The following is a 17,129-nucleotide window of genomic DNA, read 5'->3' on the forward strand; positions in this document are numbered from 1 at the left end:
AACAGCCAGGGCTTCTCCCAAAGAATCCTGAGAACTATAGTTTAAGGATGCTGGGAGTTGCTAGGAGACCTCACACAGAACTTAAATTCCCAGCCCTCTTAACAAGCTACAGTGCCCAGAATTCTTCAGGGGAAGCCACGACTGTTAAAGTGGTATCAGAGTGTGGTATGGATGTGACCACAAAATAGGCGTTTCAGTAGAAACCTGAGGGAACGGGAGGAACTCAGTAGAACTGCAAGGCAAAATTTATTTCTCTCTCTGAGGTGAAATATTCCTGAGCAATGATTTGAGAGAAACAGAAACCCTGGGTTCGCCACAGCAAAATGAAGGAAAAGTGGAACTAAACCAGGGCATAGGGGAACTAGTAAATGTTTTTGATTATGCAGGAACTCTAAAGGAGCTTAGCATTTTTCACAGGGTTTTCTTATTTGCAGGAAGAAAAAGACTGATCCATTTCTGCAGTGAAGTATCAACTACACCACCGAGTGCTTTCTGCTTCACCGATTCTACAATTAGAACAGCACTCTCCCCTCCAGAGGTTTCTTTTCTTTTCTTTTCTTTTTTAATGCTTATTTCATGGAGGAAAAATGGATGTGTCACAATACACTGTTTCAAAGATGGTATTTCGCAATTAAACTTAAATTATTTATTCATGGAGAAAATTAGCTTTGTCACATTCAAAGATCCTTTCCCCTTTCTTTTATGGTCTTAGATGCAACAAATTATGCATACCAGAAACTTGACAGTACTGGGGAAATCCCCGCAATGAAATGTAAAACTGCATGTTAGTGGCACATTGAGCATACCATGTCAAATGATGGAAAGCGTATTTAAAAAAAAACAAAAAAAAAACCCCTGACATATGACAGACCAATGCAAATTAAGAGCGTACCAAAAATAAAATAAAATATATCACAATTCTGCTAGTGGTCAGGCTGTATGGATTTCTGCCCACCCTACTGGGGCACTTGCTATGTGAGCAACATTATGACATTTTTGCCTTTTTTTACTTCATTGCAGAATTGTTCTAGTTTTATAAGGAGCATCATTGCCATGATTATCACATATAGTTTAGTTTTCTTTACTGCAAGTCTATCCTCTGCTGGATCATGCAGTAGGGTACAAATTTAGGAAAGAATTTATCCGTGTACAAGAGCAAATCTATGTATCATGTGTGGATTGTAGGCCCACCAATTACAGACGCCTACCAAGAAGCTACCTTTAATGCTCATTTACTCTGGCGATTCCCACTGGATAGTATGCATGGCAGCCTTGATAAACTGTTGTGTTGCTCACAAGGAATATTGTGGAAAATTCAAAACAAGGGATTGGGAAGCATAAGACATCCAAGTCGGTAGACAAGACCAAAAAGTGTCTTTGAAACAGATTTCAACTGCTGTGACGCTTCAGGGGAGGAAATACCACCTTAGCCATCTTCACAAAAGTAAGTTCTCATACATATTTCACACCACCCTAGAACTGTTAGGTAGGATGGCCCCTAAGAATCATCTAGGGCAAAACTTAGAGGCTCTTTAACAGGCAAGAACTTGTAAATATTATGTGCCACAAATACAGATCAAGAGGTGCTTACATAGGAAAGAAGCCAGAGCTGCTCTCATGCAAACCTTAAAGTTCTGGCAGACTGATTCAACAGTATCTACGCTGCTGGGCAACATTACATGCTGCAAGACACACCAGGAAGCTCTCAAGCCAAGGACTCCGGCATCCAGCTAACACCACCTTTCCTCCTGCATTGCCAGCATCCTGGGCTTTCAAGCAGCTGTCAGCTGACTCCACAACCTGACATGTTCAGTTGACCACCCAAACTAACATAGAGGCACCAGACCTTATAAAACCCTCCCACTTCTGGGCTACTGCAGCTTGACCAACTTACTGCACTGGATAACAGTGCAGCCTGCCTTGCCCTACCAAACCAGTAGCTGAGGTCTCCAGCCCAACTATGGCTACATCTCCTGCCTTGGTCCTTCCTTGGTGCTGTCCAGAGCCTCCTCCCTCCATAAGCATAGCCAGGGGCCTGAAACTGGCTATCAATCTTATGAGTGCAGTCTGTGAGCCAATCAAGTGGAAGCAGAAGACACCCCACATCTAGGTAGTGTAAGAATTAACCCTAGTTGACGCCCAAAGAGATTCTGATTGAGACGTTATTTTATTCGAGAGCTGGCCAAACTACGCAAGAGGCAAAGCAGTCTCATGCAATTGTAAATTGTCCTGCTCTTGGTCTTATGCAGTTAGTAAGCAAGCTACATTGCACAGGTTATCTATCTATCTATCTATCTATCATCTATCTATCTATCTATCTATCTATCTATCTATCTATCTATCTATCTATCTATCTACAGTGGTACCTCTACTTACAAATTTAATGCGTTCCAAACACACATTTGTAAGTCAAAAATAACTGTAAGTCAAATCCCATAGGAATGCATTGGGAGAAAAAAATCGTAAGTCGAAGCAACCCTATCTAAAAATTTGTAAGTAGAAAAAATCCTATCTGAACCGCATCCAAGATGGCGGACAGAGAGCCATTCGTAAGTAGAAACATTCGTAAGTAGAGTTATTCGTAAGTAGAGGTACCACTGTATTATGTATCTATCTGAAAGGAAGAGGGCTGGCAGAAAGTGAGAAGGCTGGTTTGTCCTTCATTGGGATTGGAGAACTCAGCAGCAGTTATAATGAGGATTAATGGCAAGCTTCAGTTAATGGGCCTCTGCCAATACCTCAGGCCATTAACTCCTCCCTAGCTGTTATTAATCCTAAAGCAATACCTCGGACCTCTACCTTTATTGCTCACTCATAAAGCTGCCATCAAATCAACAAGTCCAAAGAATGTCGGCCTATTACTACCGTCTTTCCCCTTTTTTAAGACACCGTCTTATAACTTTTTTCCCTCAAAAAAACACAGGGTGGCTTACTTTCGGTGGGATGTCTTATTTTTTTTATTACCGGTACAGTTTTTACAGCTCAGGGCGCTGGCTCAGGGCGCTGCTTGGTTCTCTTGAGTGCTCGGCGCTGCAGCAGCCACTGGTTCCGGGTGGCGGGGCAGCAGGCATCCTAGGCCGGGCCAGGCAGAGGCCGCTGGCTCAGGCGCTCCGCCTGCCGCTGCAGGGCGCTCCAAGCTCCTTGGCCAGGCCAGGCAAGGAAGAAGCAGTGAGCCCAGCGGTGGCGACAAGCACAGAAGCGGCAGGGCGGCGATGGACGAGAAGGCGGAGCGCGGGGATGCAGCCAGCAAGGCGGGAGCGCGATCAGCTGTTAAGCGGAGCTCTTGGAGCGCCACTTCAGAGCTGATCGCGCTCCTGCAGTGCCAGCTGCATGGAGTGACTCTGTGAGTGGAGGTGCCTGTGGGGGTTGGTTTCCGCGGAGCGGAAGTATGGCTTATTTTGGGGGTATGTCTTATATTTCTCAAATGCTTAAAAACCCTGCCATGGCTTACTTTCTGACTACGTATTTAAAAAGGGGAAACAGGGTAGCCATCCTTCCTTCCTTTCTTCCTCCCTATTCTTTCTTATAAAACAGATTGTGCTGTAAAACCAGTTTAATTGCTATCTCTTGTATAAGAGTAGCAGTCCTCGCTTTTGGAATATGGCAAGCATTTTCCTCATTCGTTTTAGAGCACGTTGCTACCAATTATTATAGCCAGAAGAGCAAGTTTGACATGTAAATACTCTTCCTCGCTCTCACTCACAACCACCTTTAAAGGTAGGTAGTTCAATGCAGTTCCCAAGTGAACTGGAAACAGCACAGCAATTAATTAAATATTGCTTTTACAAAAAAAAAGAGGGTCAACCAGCCCCTGTCAATCCCTGAGCCTGTCTAACTTCAAAAACCTGTCTCCCTCTTTCTTTGGGACAAGGAAATGTGCTGAGTTGAACATGGGTGTGTAGACAAGGGTGGCAACAAGGCTAATTATCACACAAAATCCAGAATTTATTGAGCAGGGAGGGGAGGAAACAAGCCCATAATCCTTGGAAGAGAAAACACATTTGAATGAGGAGCATGCGAAGTTCAGCACCAGGAAGCCAAAAGGACAAATTGGAAGGAAATATCATGAGGAGGAACACAAGCCTGGGCCCACTCTTATACACATGTAGGATTGAAGCAATGAAGAACTCCATACCCAGACAGAGATTGCCTCAATTATACAGCCCCTTATACGCTAACGTTTGTCTAGCTCTGTGTTTTCTTCTTCTTCAATAAGGGGTAATTACAATTACAAATGGTTGCATTTATTTATAACATTACAAAGGGGAAAATCTGTAATCTGCGTGCTGTTCTTAACAATCGTTCTTGTATTTTTACCAACACCAATTTGTCTTGTCTTGCTTGCTCATGGGGAGAAGGAAGAAATCTAATCAAATTCTTCTGAGCATTTTTCTCTGCTGTAATTTAGCGGTAAAGCTGGCATGGTGCCTAACCATGTAAAAAAGAGAGAGGGAGAGAGGAGAGAGAAACATTTGAAATGCTGCAACTATAAAATAACAAGGAAGCTTTTAGCCACATTCAGGCAGAGGAGACTACGAAAATGTTTACTTGTAATGTGGTTAGCATATGAAAAGATTAATCCAGCAGGATAATACCTTTCAAAATTGTGAAATTGTCTGCCTTGATATATAAATATTTTATGTAAATAGAACATGATATGAGGTTCATAACATTTAGATTTTTTAAAAATCAAATCCAATGGCCCCATAGCTGACTACACATAATACTTCTTAGACTTGCTCTCTTCTTGCACTGGTAAGGAAACGACATGAATTCTGCTATTTGTTTACTCCGACAGTGGCGCCAGTGGTTCTGTCTGCGAAAGCCACTGAAACACCATCACCCTAAAATGGAAGACTGTGTCCACTGACAGCCAGCAGTTGTGTTTCTCGGTGGCTTCAGGCAGACCAGCCAAAATTGCTCCTAGCGATGTTCCTCCAGCCAAAGGTAGCAGGGTCATTGCTGCCTGCCAGTAGATGAGCCAGCTACTCCAAAGACAAGATTCCATTGACAGTTTGCTCCTTACTAAAACAGCTGGGAATTACTGCCTTATGCAACATCAAATCCCTTTTAAGTTCTTACTTGAATCTATGAAAGACCCAACTCCTTTCACATTTGTGGCTGATACAAAACCTAAGAACTCTGATCCATGCTAAGTACCCTTGAAAATCACAAGTGTTTTGTTTGTTTGTTTGTTTTAAAAAATTATTACGTTAATATCTCACCTTTCCTACTGTCTTGGAAGCCCAACACATGTGGTTTCCAGGTGATTTGTCATCTAGCACACTGGCTATACCCAGACCTACATAGCTTCAGCAAGGTGATAATAATAAAAACAACAGCAACAATTTATTATTTATTATTTATACCCTGCCCATCTGGCTGGGTTTCCCCAGCCACTCTGGACAGCTCCCCACAGGATATTAAAACCACAATAAAAGATCAAACATTAAAACCTTTCCTAAATAGGGCTGCCATCAGAGGTCTTCTAAAAGTCAGAGTTGTTTATTTCCTTGATATCTGATGGGAAGGCGTTCCACAGGGCGGGTGCCACTACCAAGAAGGCCCTCTGCCTGATTCCTGATAGCCCCACATTCCTTCAGACCATGCCCTGGGACCATTATGCGTCTACTCCTCATTCCTCCTGTTAAACTCTAATCCTCCATTTTTGCAATCTTTAAGGCTGCCTTTACAACAACACAGAAGTGAATTTGTGTTCCCACCTCTCCATGACTCTAGGACAGGCATGTCAAACCTGCGGCCCTCCAGATGTTTTGGACTACAATTCCCATCTTCCCCAACCACTGGTCCTGCTAGCTAGGGATCATGGGAGTTGTAGGCCAAAACATCTGGAGGGCCGCAGGTTTGACATGCCTGCTCTAGGAGATGTCAAGTTTCTCGGAAAAGAAACTATAAAGAAAGCAAGAAACAAGGCTTTTCCAAATGTCAGCATTAGAGACATGAACAACTGTGGGGCAGTGGTTTGAGTGTTGGACTATGACCTGAGAGACCAGCCTTCAATTTCCCCACTCGGCCAGGAAACTCACTGCAGGACCTGTTTAGTGCCTTAGCCTTGCATGCCTCTTCTTCCCCTCCCTCCAGCCCTCTAAATGTTCTGGAGTTTCCGTCAACCCTCTGAAACAGATTTAGGGAGGGTGCAGGTCAGGAAGTGGGGATGAGATAGAGGACGTCCCATTGCATTAGTGGACATGCCTGTGCTGAAGAAGTTGGATATAAATGTTTGATTCCCCCCCTTTGCAATGTACTCTTTTTGGGGGAGCAGTTGGGTTTTCCCCCTCAAACCTGCTGTTACCTCCTTGTTTGAGATTGTTGCTGTTTTGGCTGCTTACACAATGACACTCACAGCCTGAACATTGGCAATAGAATGATGTACAGCAGCTCACAATTTTTCTTTTTCAGCAAGTCCAAAAATATTTTTATTTTTCAAGTATACAGCACTTTTTTAAAAAAATCACTATTTTGAGATGTGGTGTAACAGCCCCCCAAAACTAATTTCTAAGATAAGAGTTCTAACATGTAAAAATATAATTCCATTGTCAGTATTCAGTTATTATCACCTCCACTGCAATGACAGTTCTAATTGGACAGATTACCTTCAAAAATTAAGGAAAAGGAGAAAATGATGCCATGTTCAGATGCATACCAAATTAAGAATCCTTTATTGTGCATTAAAACTTGATATAAACTGCAGCAAAATAGATTCTTTCAGATAACAAATGCTTTGCTGTAGCAACCATCTCTTTCTATGTTTTTATTATTTTTGGTAGCGAATCGGCACCATTGCTTCCAAAATGCAGCATTCTCAAAAACATAACCATTAGGGTAGTTGTTACATATTTAATTTCATGCTTCATTCAGCATAAAGCAGTCGTGGGATTGCTGGGCAGAGCAAATTAAGTAATCGGTTAGATAATTTCCTGCTTAATTGAAAGCAGGTAGTGGGGTTTTTTTTCCCCTTCCAAAAAGTAATAATTGATTTTGCTTCTAATGAAATGTGTGCCATTTTCTCCCTCATTCCTGTTACTCCCATTATCTTCACACAGCCAAGAAAAGGGAAATGAGAAAAGGGGGGAAAGCTCAGTAGTGTTGAAAAAACACTGCTGGTTAAAAGGACCCAGCCAGGGACACTGTATTAAACCAAGTGCTCAGGGGACGTGAAGAGCACCAGGCTAGTGGAAGATGTTGCTCCATTCCTCACTCTTGCCATTGCTTGCTTGGCTGAAGAGGACAGGCGAACTGGCAGTGGCAGCAGGCAGGAAGAGCAGGAGCAGGGCCAGGAGCCTCCAGAGAATGGTGCTTGGCCCCTTCCAGGGGTGCGGGCCTTGGCAGGTACCCTACAATGCCTATTCCCGGTGCAGCTCCTGTTCAGGATCCCATACTTCTGTGGTTCCTGCAACAATATGCTCTCTGTTCCACATACATTCACACAACCCCTCAGATAAGTGCATTGTGGATACTGCCACTAATGTAGGGTTGCCATACGTCCGGAAGCAGTGTCCGGGCAGGAATCTCAAAAATGTCAGGGGAAATCCAGACGTATAGTAACCCATGTAGGCAATGTCGTTTTGGGTGATTTTCCTTTAAAATAGCTCAAAAACATATTTTTTTAAAAAAAATGGGAATTTGCCTCTACCCCTAACTAGTACTAACATTCAATCAGCGTTTGGAACCAGAATTTGAAGCTGATCTACCTTCCCTGATTATTTTTAACCATAGTCTGTATTAGGGCAGATGATACACTATGCATTGCCAATGGTAACAAGGGAAGGGGATTTATACAGGATTCAGCCCACCACCACCAGATTTTGATTTCTGAACCATGGTGATATGTCTCATTTGAGCCTAATAACCAGCTCATTGCTACAATGACTCTCCCCCCCCCCAAAAAAAAACTTATTAGGTTCACTTAAAAAATGTATATAATAAAATAAAGGACTGAGAATCCTTCTAATATTATTTCTAAAAAAATATGGCTAAATCTGAAAGAAACCAAGTTGACTCACATCCATCTCTTTTTCACTCATTCAAAACCTGTCAAAGAAAAAATCAAATTTTACAAGTTTTATAATGTCCTTGTGCATGTATGACATTATCAACTCGGTCTTTTGATAACTCTGTGTGTGTGTGAACCTGACACTTATAAAAAGTTTTGTTTGAAAAGTTATTACCTGTAGCATGTTTCCCACAGATATGGGAATAGCTAAAGATTAAAAATGCAATTCTATATTTAGCTCTTGAAACCATTGACAGGACACAAGAATTGATATTCAAAACATGTTCATAATTACCAGGAAAAGGTTGGTGGATTAAAAAATGGCATTGATGAACAAAATGAGATGACACTTTGAATTAAAGACAATACCAGTTAGTTGAAATCTAGGGAAGGAAGGGAATTATAGATAAGTTGTGTGTGTTTTTTTTAAATCAGTCATCTTTCAGTAAAGATCCTGCAGCATTGTCTGGGAATTTGGGCTTCCAATTTCATGAGTAAATTGAAGTTCATATAGCTTCCCCTTATTTAGGGGTCTACAGCACAGCCTCTCAGAAGAGAAAACAGCTTTGCTATGGTGAATATAAAGAGCTATCCACAGAGAAGGGATCATGTCATGCTTGATTTTTAAAATCAAAGTTGTTTGAAGAGATCTTCCTAGACAGGAGGACACAAACAAGATCAGCAGAAAGAAACTAATTAAAAATCTTAGCAAATGGGGCGGAGAGACAATCAGATTATACACTGGAGGTGAATTCTAGAAAAACACTTGAGGACCCTTGACAGGGGCAGATTCTAATCAAAGATCTATGAATTCATGGATCGTGAAAAACAGGAGGACAGATTTCCCACTACTCATATAGGTTCATGTTTAAGGCGTAATGACAAGAGGATACTAAACTCATTCCTGTTAGTGATTGAAAGCAAATTATTTAGCTTCACTGAACTGTTCCTTATTTATCTGATTTGTAACCCACCCAACCCTCAGAGCTCAGAATGGATAACAGATGCCTACAAACTTGAGGTAATTTTAATCTGCTTTATCATTTTAACTTTGTATCTTTTAAAGTAGGGTTGTAAATTTTTCTTGATTTTACTGTTTTCTCTTTTGTAAACTGCTTTGAGGTTGTTTTTTTAAACCAAGCGTTATACAGTGGTACCTCGGTTTACGAATTTAATCCGTTCTGGAAGTCCGTTCTTAAACCGAAACCGTTCTTAAACCGAGGTGCACTTTCCCTAGTGAGGCCTCCCGCTGCCGGTGCCCTTCCACCGTTCAGCTTCTATTCTTAGACCGAGGTAAAGTTCGCAAACTGGGACACTACTTCCAGTTTGCGGAGTTCGTAAACCGAATAGTTCATAAACAGGGCTGTTCTCAAACCGAGGTACCACTGTATGTTAAAAAAAAATAAGCCCACAATTAAGTCATACTTATCTCACTCTCTCTTTGTCCACCAAGTTACAGGTAGGTAGCCGTGTTGGTCTGAGTCAAAACAAAATAAAAAAATTCCTTCAGTAGCACCTTAAAGACCAACTAAGTTTTTACAGTATTTTGGTATGAGCTTTCGTGTGCATGCACAAGCACGAAAGCTCATACCAAAATAAAAACTTAGTTGGTCTTTAAGGTGCTACTGAAGGATTTTTTTTTTATTTTGTCCACCAAGTTAACATGGTGAGAAAACCTTTGCATCCAGAAACACTTGGGTCTGATCCTTCAGAAGAAAAGTTATTACACATTTGAATATAACATTAGCTTTCGACCTCTGAAATATTCCCACCTAATGCTGGCTTTGATTATCCAGAAATAAAAGTAAATAGAAATTCCATATCCTCCTGAGCCACAGCATCAGAGGCATACATGTTGCTATCCCCAAACCTAGAGGTCTCACTTCTGCCTGTCAAGGCTATTAAAAACACAGGAGGTACAATGTTCCCTATGGCCATTCCCCAGTTGATGTGGCTTTTTGGACAACAAGAAGAAACTGAGCCTGTCATGTCATTGGCTCAATCCTGTGGAATACTCTGCCGATAGAGATTCGGCAGGCGCCTTCTGTGCCAACTTTTAAACATCTGCCAAAAAGCTTTTCTATTCTGCCAGGCCTATTCAGGCGATTAAGAGTACATCCTCCACAATGGGTTACTAATATTTGTTGTCAACTTTTTTGTTCTTAACTTGTTTTTAACATTAATGTTATATATAAATATTTTTTTACAAATAAACAAATTTTCCATGCCTTCAGAACTGGAAATCTGGAGTACTGTCACACTAACATGCACACATGGGGCAGTCTGAAAGCTTTTGCTCCTGGTACAGAAACTGCTGCAGAGCTTCTGAGGGTGGCAGGTCCTCACAAAAGCACTTCACATTTACAGCCAGCATCTGCACTGGCTCCATATATGGCAATGCTAGTTGTACTATTAGGCAGCAGCTGGCTTCTCTCCTGCAGCACATTTTGGGGTACTATTGTTTTGATAGTTATCTAACTCGCTGTTATATATTTACAACCACATGGGCGCTATTTGGATTTTATGTCTCACTCCCTAAAAAGCTCCTCTCTGCTTCTGAATGTGGGGACATGCCACCTTCAGAACATGTTATCTTTTATGCATGAAAGGCACACATGCGCCTGCTCTTTTCACAGGATGCACAAGAGCACTGGAGAATATGTGGAATCAATCCTCGAACTCATGCTCCCTACCTTGCACATCATGTACACTGATGTTGACATAGGATCATAGAATTGTAGAGTTGGAAGGGACCCTGAGGAATATGCAGCTGACCCATACGGGGATCGAACCTGCAACCTTGGCATTATCGCTAACCAGCTGAGCTATTCATGCACTAATGATGTTCTACATGTAGTTGAAGCTGGCACCTCACCACATCTAGAGCCTACGTATCCGATCACATTGTGAAAACTACCCCTAGAAAGTACACTTTTGCTCTGTTTCATGTATTCAGATATTGACATGGTGTCTATAGTTTTGATTGGGATATGGATTGGACCACCTTGGCCGCTGGAATCCAAGCACTGGGAACCTCAACAGTGGATTACTGCACTACACTCTGTGTGGGGCTGTTCTTGGGCCTCGGTTGAAAGCTCCAGCCAATGAGGAATGCAATGACCTGCTGATGGGGCAGGCAACCAACAGCATATGACACCTCTGCTAAAACATCTGTCCTGGCTGCTCATGTGTTACCTGCATAGGTCCTAGATTATCGTCATAGCTCCATCACAGAGGTCATTCAGGAGAATGTTGTTAGCTGTTCCCCATGGTTTTTACTATCTGTTGACCATCCTCACTTCTAAATTCCAGGTATCTCTTGAGGACTTTTATATACAGTACTGACAGGCCTATTCAGTTTACATTTTCTTAAAATGAGCCAATCATTTTAATGATTCCTTTGTACAGTTTCTATGGTACTTTTACCTTTTATGTGCATAAATTGTTGTACACCACCTTGATATTTCACACAAAAAAATACAATTTCAAAACTCAACATATTCTCCAGGAACTCACATCATCATCAATCGTTCTTTTGTTACACAAGCTTCTCCTGTCAAGGAAGAAACCTTGGGCTAGAAACACCTAAGAATGTTGGATGTTCCAGACTCCCCATCAGCCCCCAAAAGTGTTTTAAGGCACCATAAAGACAGGCAGATTTATTGGCTGCCTGGGACCAGAGTCCACTTGTAGACTTGTAGGTTGAGAGCCTATGCGGCATAGTGGTTAGTATGTAAGACTGGGAGGCTGGCTGGGGTTCAAACCCCCACTTGGCCATGAAGCTCACTGGGTGGCCTAAGGTACCTCACAGGGTTGTGGGCATTAAATGAAGAAACATGTAGGTCACCTTGAACTCGTTGGAGAAAAAGAGTGATATAAATGCAATAAAATAAAATAAAAATCAGATGAATGATGACCTCAGATGCGCAAGTGGCAGGGCTGGCAACCAAATCACTATCCTTTGCCGGTAAGATTTTTCAAAATATTCTTGCCACCCACAACCGATTACACTCTGCATTTACATTTGCAAACGAAAAAAATAAAAAATAAATAAAAAGGCGCTTCATGAAGCGCACCTTCCCTTTGGTTTAAATTATGCCTCTCTGACTTCGATGTCACCAAAACACAAGCTTGCCTTGAGAGGAACGCAGCTTCTACCGTCCCCATCCACAGCACAAGAGGGAATCCCTCGGCAACCCCTCCTTGCGCTCCCAAAGAAGCTGCTCTCGTTCCCTCTGCCCAGCCGGCGCACGCGCAGTCGGAGCCGCCCGCCTGCCCCTTGTTCTACAGCTGGAAATCGTTGCGTGAAGCTTGGCGTCCCCGTTGCCAAGGCGACCGCCCGGGCGGCGCCAGCTGGGCCGAAGTGTGAATGGGTGATGTCACGAGCCAGGCGCCGGCCCGTCTAGAGCAGCGAGAGCCAATGAATCAGCTGAGCCGGGGGCCGGAAGCCCGGCCGAATAGGCGCGCGCTGGGCGCGAGCCTGGCTAACCAGCAGGCGAGGAAGCGCGCGGTTTTCGCCGTTTTCTGCAGCCCCACGTTCGGTGAGGGAAGGAGGAGCAGGTTTCTGTTGCAGGAGGAGTCCTAGAAGAAATTTCTCTCCCCACCCAGCTGCAGAAACTCGCAAGATTATAAACATGATGGAATCTGTGTCACCACGCAGTACCAAATGGTCCTAGTATTATGCAAAGCATCAAAACTTCAGAATTATTATTTTAAAAATAAAATGGTAGGTTATTTTCCTTTGTCTGCCAGAGCTCCTCTGCCTGAAGTTCACATCTGCCTTGAGGTGAGATCCCACCTTTCCTGCACAGGTAGACCAAGGAATATGCAGTGGTGAAGCCAGGAAGGCTTGTAGCTCCCTCCGTTACCTACCATACTTGGGCTAATGTGGCTTTTTGGCTACTGTTGTGACAGGCAGTCTATGCAGAGGTGCTGCTGCTTTTAGGGTGAAAAAGCAGTGTTGAGGGAAACAGATGTTTGAATTTAAGCCTCTCATGCTGACGTTGGCTGAAGGGGCCCTTCTGGAGAACAACCATCATAGGAGCCAACTCCCAGGGGCCAAAGGGTCTTCCCCCACCCTAAAATATTTGGGGGGCACTCCACCCCACCCAAGTTGATGGGCATTGTCATTCAAATAGTGTGCAAGCGCCACATCATGTGGTCAATTATGTGGGGTGGGGCTTGCTCCTCCCCGCCCCCAATATTTTATTGAAGTTGATACCCCTGGCATCCATTGTGATTTCTTTGAACAAAGTTGTCAGGAGGCTAGACAACTCCTGTTGATTATGCAGTCATTCTGAATTGCTTGTGAGGAGGCAATCCAACTGTGTGTCAAGCAGTAGTTCTCCCACAGTTTCCTGTTCAGTTTCCTGTCACTTTCCTTATTGCAAAAAGTTGTGGGGGGGGGCAGAGTGGGGCTAGACTGTGTTTGTTGTGCAAGAGGGCCAAGCCATCTTTAACAGCAACTTTAATTTGATGGTGTGTGACTGAATTCCACTCAAATGTAGAGAAAGTCTGGCAGCTCCCTTTTGTGCATGCATTTAGCCTAATTGACACGGACAGCTGATTGTTGCTCTCTTCCTCAATGATATCTGAAAAAGCAATAGGGGAAGTGAAATTTAACAGGATCTATGGCCCTGGGTTGCCAGCGGTGAAACAACCATGCCTTCTCTACTCCCCACCTATAATATAGGATGACAAGCTCTCCCACTCCAAATGCAACTTGTACTGTACGAGACAGCAAACTAGCCCTGTGTTAGTTACTATAATAATGTCAAATTATGCCATGTTTTCATTCCAGATACAGTACAGCATATTCAGTAACTGAATAGTTCTGGTGTAGCTGCTGAAATGACTAGTTTGGGCCCAGAACTGTGCCTTGCCACAATAATGATTCAGGAGAGATTCTGTAATAAAACATTTTGGTGGAACCTAGACAGAACAGACTCGCTTTCGAAAATTTGTCTGTCTCTGATCACTCAGAATAAGCCCTGGTTGCATGCTTTGGTCATCTGCTGCTTGATTACTGCTGCCTTCTTCCTGTCATATGCCAGCTCTCCTACATCTATTGAAAACTCTGCTACCAAAATAAGTGGCCTCACATCGCTCAGACGATGCAACACCCATCCTCAAATCCCTTTACTGGACCCTCATCCTCTTCTGTACCAAGCAGAAATATTTTGCTCTTACTGTACTTTGTCCCACTTTATCTTTCAAACCTTGTTTCCTGTTTTACCTCTGACCTTTGGAGTCCTTCAACCAACACTTCCAGGTGTTCTTTAACACAACTCTGCCCATCACGAACCCCCATGGATGTGTAGGGCACATATCCCCAGTGCCAGACCAAGACATTTTGCTGCCTGAAACAAACTCCCTGCTCTAAGGCCAACACTTTGAGAAGTCTTGCTGCCACATTCACACACACACACACACACACCCCTGAAGCAGGTTGTTTGACCCTGCCACAAAGCCTCTTCTTTAACACATACATTGTACTACTGCCTCCCTCTTTCCTTAAAAAAAAACCACAGAAGTGTGGTGGCAAAAAGTACAGGGTCCCTTCGTGACAGTCTCAGCCACAGACTAAGATCATACAATAATCTTACAATTATATAATAATTAGGAATGCATTGCAATTATTAATGCAGATCTTCATGTGTTGCTTTTCAGCTAGCTCTATCTGTGCACATACATGGGCAGATGAATTGGAGTGCTCCAGCATTTTCTTCTACTGTGACTTAAGTTGTGTTTTCGATAAGTCCCATTGTACATCAAAGAACCTGCACACCATTCTCTTGAAACTGAAGCGCCTTGTACTTCCAGTGTTCCTGAATGCTTAGCTTTGGAGCATGTGGTGGCTGAAAAGCTTCCCTTTCATGCTGACTCTAGGGTGCTGGAGACAGGGACTCTGCAGCGCCTCGTCCCTCTGTGATACTGGACCACTGACAGGAACACACCTTTAGGTTAAGAAATCCCACCATCTTTGCACATTGATCATATTCTTGTACAATTTTGCTCGTGCAAAACAAACACCGCTCAGTAGTTAATAAAATTACCAGTCTGTGTAAATAAATGAATGAATGGATGCCTGTTTAAATTTTACCTGTAAGAATTATAATGGGTACAGTTTTGCTGGCCTGCAGCAACCATGGAAGACCTCACTTGCTACAAGTTACATGTACTGGACCCAGATCACTAGTACATTCCAACACACTATTCCAACAGCAGCATTTTGTCCCTTTGATAACATTATTCTTCCCACTATTTCCCCAGCCAATGCAGCGGTTGACACTGTGTACTATGTGCATGGAACAGTCCCCATGCCACAGCTTTCCTGCTGTTGATCAACGTACACACTAAGCTTGCTGTTAGGAAGGGAGGTCGTGCTGTAAAAATAATGAGATGCATGGCTGGGAGGTGTATGTGCTCAGTTTCTACAGCATTGCTGCAGAGGAAAGAGGTAGCCATGGTGCCTGTGGTATTTTGTGAATAATTTAAAGTTTAGGTTGATTTACTATTTATTATTTATACTTCTTTAGATGCTGTACCACTCAAGCAAAGAAACGTCCATAAAGCTCTCTAAACAATAAGGAAAAGGTGGTAGTAGTCACTGTGGCTATTGCTTTCCTCTGCTGCAATGCTGTAAGCAGCATTTCTCCAAACACACATCTCCAATTATTTTCAAGCGGTGACCTGCCTTCCGTAGTAAACTTATTCCATGCATTAAATGAACAGAATATAGTGTATAGATTGGGACTAGCAGTACCATTGTTTACAGTTATTAAAGTACTCAAACTGAATTACATTGGACTTAATCCAACCAATTTAGGCACTTTATTCCATTGATGGGAGAAATTTAAGCACGAGTTTAATTCTTCCACCGCAGTCAATGGGACTTAAAAGTGCTTAATTTGGCCAGATTGCACTTTTTTCTTTCTTTCATCATCTGGGAGGGCTTTTAAGCAATTTAACTGTTTGACTGTGGGGGATTATTAAGCCCAAAAGAGGGGTTGTATTAAATATATTCCTTTGCAATTTTTTGGAGTAAAATATAGACGTTTCAAGTTTAATTTCAGGGGCGGCGGACCACAGGGATTAATATTTTTTCACTGAATATTGACACTTTCAAGAGTTAAAACTTTTTATTCAAAATTTAGCTCCCAAACGATTGGGGTGGTAATGGTGGTTAAGAATCAAACTGCTGTGAGAAGAGGGGAAAGCAGGGTGATTAATTTTATTTTTTAGATTTCCTTTTCCTTAAATGTTAAGCATGGATTAGGTATTTAAAGATTCTGATTCAGACCTATCATAGAATCATCAAGGGAGAGAAATATAAATCATATATGTGTGTGTCTATGCATTGTTTTAAATAGATCTAAATTTAATTGCCAGCATCAAGGTACTATACTATTTAAATTAACTGCATTAAAACAGGGAATATCACTTCTGGGGCTGGAAACATTAATAGAACCTATTAGTAAATCAATCAATCAATCAATCAATCAGTTCTTTACTCAGATTTTAGCCCAAGCTGCACACAGTAAATAAAGGGTAGCGGAAGGGGGGTGGGTGTTGAATGCTGACAGCATTGTTGTAAATGTTCCTTGTTCCTTGAGTCTTGCAGTATGCTTAAGATGATCCTCCAAATTATTTATCACTGTGTCCTTTGTTCAGTAGGTAAGAGGACATGTTAAATGCCTTTAAATTGTGGCTTGATTTATCACGAAATGTATTTATTGGGACATTCCCAATATTAAGTGCTGCTATAAGAACTGTAAACACCAGACTGCTGCTCCTCCAGATTCCTGTTTACTGAGGATTGTACTGAATAAGATCTTGAAGCAACTCCCTGCACCATTCAATTTCTGTTCATGTTTTCTCAGCATTAAAGGACAACAAGTAAGCAATTTATGTAGGTTTTAGCATGCAGATTAATTTCTCAAGCAGGGTGAAACTGAAGTTTATGATGATTTGCGATTTCACAGAGTCCTTCTTTTGCTTCTCTTTAAAAAAATTTAAAAAAAGTTCTGTGACATTTTAACATCGTTTCTCCATAACCTGAATTAAGAAAAATTAGCAGCACTTACACCTCTCCCATGTATAGCTTTAATGTAGC

The 17,129-nt window shown here is 42.3% G+C and overlaps 1 long non-coding RNA gene across 1 annotated transcript; it reads right to left on the reverse strand.

The window, feature by feature from the left end:
* Positions 1-2,933: 2,933 nt before the first annotated feature.
* On the reverse strand, positions 2,934-7,979 carry LOC148684789 (uncharacterized). The gene is made up of 2 exons (XR_015951396.1): positions 5,226-7,979; positions 2,934-4,428 (listed from the first exon to the last, which is right to left on the reverse strand). It is a non-coding gene; the product is annotated as an uncharacterized LOC148684789 (long non-coding RNA).
* Between the last annotated feature and the right edge of the window lie 9,150 nt (positions 7,980-17,129).

This window comes from Zootoca vivipara, chromosome 8 (genome assembly GCF_965207765.1).
Source record: "Zootoca vivipara chromosome 8, rZooViv2.hap1.1, whole genome shotgun sequence".
Taxonomy (NCBI): domain Eukaryota; kingdom Metazoa; phylum Chordata; class Lepidosauria; order Squamata; family Lacertidae; genus Zootoca; species Zootoca vivipara.